This window comes from Sinocyclocheilus anshuiensis, unplaced genomic scaffold (genome assembly GCF_001515605.1).
Source record: "Sinocyclocheilus anshuiensis isolate Anshui unplaced genomic scaffold, SAMN03320099.WGS_v1.1 scaffold2205, whole genome shotgun sequence".
Lineage (NCBI taxonomy): Eukaryota > Metazoa > Chordata > Actinopteri > Cypriniformes > Cyprinidae > Sinocyclocheilus > Sinocyclocheilus anshuiensis.
In genome coordinates, this window is record NW_015551115.1 from 23,832 (window position 1) to 29,364 (window position 5,533).

The window sequence follows — 5,533 nt, forward strand, 5'->3', positions numbered from 1 at the left end:
CGAGGGAGCCCAGTGAAGCAGGTGGATCGACGGGTGACAGTGGAGGTGAGGGAGCTAGGAGCCAAGGTGGAGCCGCTGGCTCTACGGGCCGAGGCGGAGTCCGGGCCTCGGGAGGCTGGAGGTGGAGGTGAGGGATTCTCCGGTCATAGCAACGCTGGAGGATGGCAGACCCGCGGCGCTCGCACCGTAATGATGGTGGGCTGAGGGCGAGCAGAGGGGCTGCAGGATTGCGCTCAGGAGGAGTGGACACTTGAGGACGCTTACGAGGAGCGGGCACTGGAGGGCGCTCTGGACTGGATTTGGGGACTGGAGCCCTCTCCTCTTCGCTTTGGCACTTTCGCCGTGCTATACTCAGCCGTGGTGCAGGGGGCGGAGCTCCTCTCCGATCCTCTGCTCAGTCACTCGGCATTGTGCTGGCTCGTAGATCGCGGCGGGAATTGGCTCTCCCTCAACGGGGGGCTTGGGCTTCAGGGGGCGGAGCTCCTCTCCGATCCTCTGCTCAGTCACTCGGCATTGTGCTGGCTCGTAGATCGCGGCGGGAATTGGCTCTCCGTCAACGGTGGGCTTGGGCTTTAGCTCCGCACAGCGGGGAGATGGTGGGCTGAGTTCTGGGTCCGGAGTGGCACCGGCGAGATCCCCCTCGGGACAGATGGTGATCCGTATCTCGCCAGTGTCCACTCCACAAATGCGGCGAAATTCGCTCAAGGGCCTTCCTCAGACAACGGCGCTCTGTACGCGGAGTTTAAACTGGCATCATAGAACGCACAGAGCACGTCGTCCGGGTAGCTGGAGAGGATGACGAGCACCAGAAATAGTCTCCAGCAGGAGGAGGAGATATTCTGGACGAAGGAGGGAATCCATGGAGGAACACTATGGAAACAAAACACTGAGGGAAAAAACACGGAAACAAAAACGGATGGAACACACGGAGGTAACTGTTTTTGGGTCTGGTATTCTGTCACGATGCGCTACTGTGAGGAGCACGGACTAGGACTTAAATACAGGGGATGATTGGGGAAACACAGGTGTACGGGATGACTAATCAAACTAATTAACAAATCGAGGACACGAACATGACCAAATAAGGGAACAGAAACAGGGGCAAAACATGACACAGACAGTCCATGATCCTGACATAATCAACCAGTCTCTGTTATTCTGTTTCCACCGTAACGACGCTGGTTCTCATGCCCGAGCTGGAGTCGTGTTCGGCGGGGAACTGCTAACGGCTAAGACCGCCGACCTGCGTTTCACTCTTAGCCGAAATATGCTGTGACTGCCTCCATAACCTGCCCGTAAACAAACAGTAAACAGCTCTGAGGACATATTTTAACATCCAAAGTATTTATATTCTGTATCTTTATGAATAAAATCATTTATTTTCTGCAAAGCATCAGCCTTTCCATCACGCAAAAAGACCGACGTGACACTCGTTTAGGTGACTCACATTGCGCCCCTGTATGATGCTTTGCATAAACTTGAACAATATCCAACACCGTAACGATTTTGTAGATAAAATAAAACATACACAAACCCGTATTTTAATCAGACCATCAAAAATCATCACTGTTTTAAAATGCCAACAATAGCAGCAGCTCTGACAGCCTGGTGGAAATTTAATCAAATTACAGACACTCCTCTTGCACCATCTAAATACACCCCGATATGGAATAACCCAGATTTTACAGCTAACAAGAAGCCACTCAACTTACGCACATGGGCAGAAAAGGGCATCACACAACTTCACCATATCTTTCATAATAATAACCTGGCACCATTCTCCCACTTGGTCCAGAAATACGAATACATTAAGTTTACCCAATGTTAAATGGGAATCAGACTTATCTATTACTCCCGATGCTGCCTTCTGGACACAAATCTGCAAAAATATGTACTTCATGACAAAAAATGCCAACCTGCAATTTATACAGTATAAAATACTTCATAGATTTCACCTAACTGTACGAAAATTATTTAAAATGGGTTTTACTTCAGAAACATGCTCACATTGTACACAAAACACCCTAGACACCTATTGTCATGCCATTTGGCATTGCACCTCAATTAAACATTTTTGGGAAAACGTTACTGACTCACTATCCAACCTTATGGGATGTCACATCCCATTGTCTCCCTCCCTCTGTATATTAAGTGTGACGTATCCATAATCAATTTAAACAGGAGTCAATTACTCCTAGTGGCTCTAACTATCGCCAAGAAAACTATCCTCATAAACTGGAAATCAAGGAACACCATACATATTACATCTTGGAAAAACTTACCAATAAGAGTACATTTCCATGGAAAACCTGTCAACTTCCACTCAAAATAATACAATAGAATTACACCTCTCTTGGTTATCTCTCATAAACTTCCATGAATCATGAATCCGCTGACCCTCTTTGTCTGAAGCCATCCTCAATGACACATCTTCATCAATATCTAAACAAGATTGGGGGAGGGGGGTTAGGAGGAGGTCTTTTTTTAATTATTATTATTATTATTATTTTTCCTCTCTCTCTTTTCCTTTCTCTTTCTCTTTTCCTGCCTCTGGGCCTCAGTTGGCTGTGGCGTTTCAGTCCCTGCCCGTGTGGTTCAGATTAATTGTGGGTGGGTGTGATGTGATGTGGGGCTGGGGACCTTGTACATCCAGCTTGTACCAGCTTTGCCCTGGACTTCTTGCCTCTGGCTGGTTCAGCACTACATGCCTTGTTTGGTAGTATGCTGCTACCAATAACACACACTATATAAATCAGTCTCACACCAGTATTCAACGCCGAGTGTTGTTTAGCGTTTATCACTTTGATAGCTGATAGCTATTTTACGGAGCCTGCCCTAGTTTTCATAGTCTAGTCATAGTCTTGCCTTGTCTGTTTTCCTGGTTCCTGACTCTTGCCACGTATCTTGGATTAACCCTTTGCTTGCTGTTTCAGACTATGTTTGCTTCTCGCCTGGATTTATGCTCACATTTACGGATTACCCCTCTTGTCAATTCCTCTGGATTACGTTTGCTGTCGTCTGACTCAAGCCCGTTTAGGATTGCTCTTTTGTCTTGCCTGTGCCATACCTGTTTGCTGTTGTTCGACCCTGCCTGTGTTTTTGACTATGTTTATTAATAAAAGCTTGCACATGGATCCGCACGCCTCTCGTCTCATCAGCTCCATAACAGAATACTCGGCCACACAAGGATCCAGCGGCTTTTCAAGTGGACACTGGCCAGGTATGGACATTGCAAGACTGTTGTTACCCCTCAAACAGGGCACACGATCGCTCGAGGTCTATATTCAAGAGTATCTGAACTTTGCTTATTTTTCTGATCTGCCGGACTGTGTACTCATAGACTTCTTTTCTGAGGGCATTAATCAGCCACTCAAATCACGTTTAATCCGTGAAGGTCCCCGCTCATCTCTCAGTCAGTTTATGGACTATGCTTTATTGACTGTTGGTTCAACGTTCACTGTGGGTGTCATGGAGGAACGCGACCCTGCACTCACTCGTGTAATGGCTGCCACACTAGAGCACGCTCACAAAATGGCGGACACAACAGCGCCCCGTTATGTCACAGCTGCCAATCACGAATCAAGTAAAGTCACGAATGATCTTCATGAGTCAAGTCAAGTCACAATTGATCTTGATGAGTCTAGTCAAGTCACGAATGATCTTCATCAATCAAGTCAAGTCACAGCTGATCTTCATGAATCAGGTCACGTCTCAGCTGAAATTCCAGAGTCTCGTCACGTCTCAGCTGAACTTCCAGTCACGTCACATCACAGCTGATCTTCCAGAGTCACGTCCCATCACAGCTGATCTTCCAGAGTCTCGTCACATCACAGCTGATCTTCCAGAGTCACGTCACATCACAGCTTATCATCCAGAGTCACGTCACATCACGTCTGTTCGCTCAGAGTCCTGTCACTTCCTGTCTGTTGCACCCAGATCCTCAAGAACTGTTCTTCAGTATCCCAGACTGGCTTCCAGCATGGAGGACCCACCGTTGGTGTCGGCACGTGCAGCTGGCATCCCTAAACCAGCGCTCTCAAGCCCTCCAGTTCCTGAAATATTTCCCCCGTCTGTAGCGCTTCCCTCAATGGGGATTGCTTTATGGTGTATTTGGGCTGCATACACCACCACTGAAACTTTAGAAACGCTGGCGGCCACTGTGCGGTCTCCCGAGGTGGTGGCTGATGCTGCAGATCCTCCCGAGGTAGTGGCGCACGCTGCCGTGTTCCCCGAGGCGATGGTGCCTGTTGCAGCTTCTCCAGAGGTGGCGGCCCATGCTGCAGAACCTCCCGAGATGGCGGTGCTCGCTTCAGCTCCTTGCGCGGTGGTGGCGCCCAGCAATGCACCTTCAGCCTGTCATGTCGCGGTCAAAGGAACCGTTGATGAACGCTGTACCTGTCCAGCTAAGGAGAATGTTAATGAACTCTACCTGTTTCCTGATGTTACTACTGTAGAACCTCCAGAGGTGGCGGCATCTGCTGCAGAACCTCCAGAGGTGTCATCCGCTGCAGAACCTCCGGAGGTGTCAGTGGTATCCACTTATAAACTCTCATCCTGTTCTGTTCTGGCCAGGGAGGCCGTCTGGGACCCCTCTGCCAGTCCTGTAATGGCTATGGAGGCCGTCTGTGAATTATCTGCCTGTCCTGTAACGGCTATGGAGGCCATCCTATGAACTTTCTTCCTGTCCTGTCGCGGCTGCAGAGGCCGCTTATAAACTTTTTACCTGCCCTGAACCAGCCGAAGAGGCTATCTCGGAACTCTCGACTTGTTCTAAACCCGTCAGGAATGCCAATTATAGACTTTTGTCCTGTTCCGATCCAGCCGAGGAGGCTGCCTATGAACTCTCAGCCCTGTCTGTCACAGCCAAGGACGCTGTCTGTGAATTTCCTGACTGTTCTGTTGCGGCTGCAAGAGCCATTCTGGAACTCTCAAACCAGCCTGTTGCGACTGAGGCCTTAAATGTACTTTTTCCCTGCCCAGTTAACCCTGTCATGGCCATAGGGGCCATTAACGAACCTTCTGTCTGCCCCGCTAGTGAAGTCACGATCCCAGAGGCCACTAATACATTTTCTGTCTGTCTAAATATTGCTAATGATTCTGATTTTGAACTTTCTATCCTGTTTTAGTCAAGAATTCTAATTTTGAGCCATATGTCTGTCCTGTTTCGACCAATGCGACTGATTTTGAATGGTCTGCCTGTCCAGTCTCAGTCAATGAGCCTGTTTGTGAACTGTTTTCCTGTCTAGTTTCAGTCAAAGAACCAGATTTTGAACTGTCTACCCATTCAGTGGTCACCAGGGAGACTATAGATGAACTTCTTGTGTTCCCTGCCTTGGTCCTTGAGACCGTGAATGCTCTGTCTGTTTCCTGTTTTTCAAGTTTACCCAGGTCCCAGTTCCTGCCTTGGGTTCCTGCTCCAGCCTGGTGGTCTTCTATCCCGCTCTGGTGGTCTTCTGTTCTGCCTGCTCCGCCCTGGTGGTCTGTTGTCCCGTCTTTTTCGTCGTGGAGGTCTTCTGCTCTGTCTGCTTCTCCG

General features: G+C 48.8%; 1 protein-coding gene across 1 annotated transcript in view; it reads left to right on the forward strand.

Moving 5' to 3' along the window:
* Nucleotides 1-5,533, forward strand: part of LOC107662997 (radixin-like) — a 91,465-nt gene that overhangs the window by 7,788 nt on the left and 78,144 nt on the right. The gene's annotated exons all lie outside the window — the stretch shown is intronic.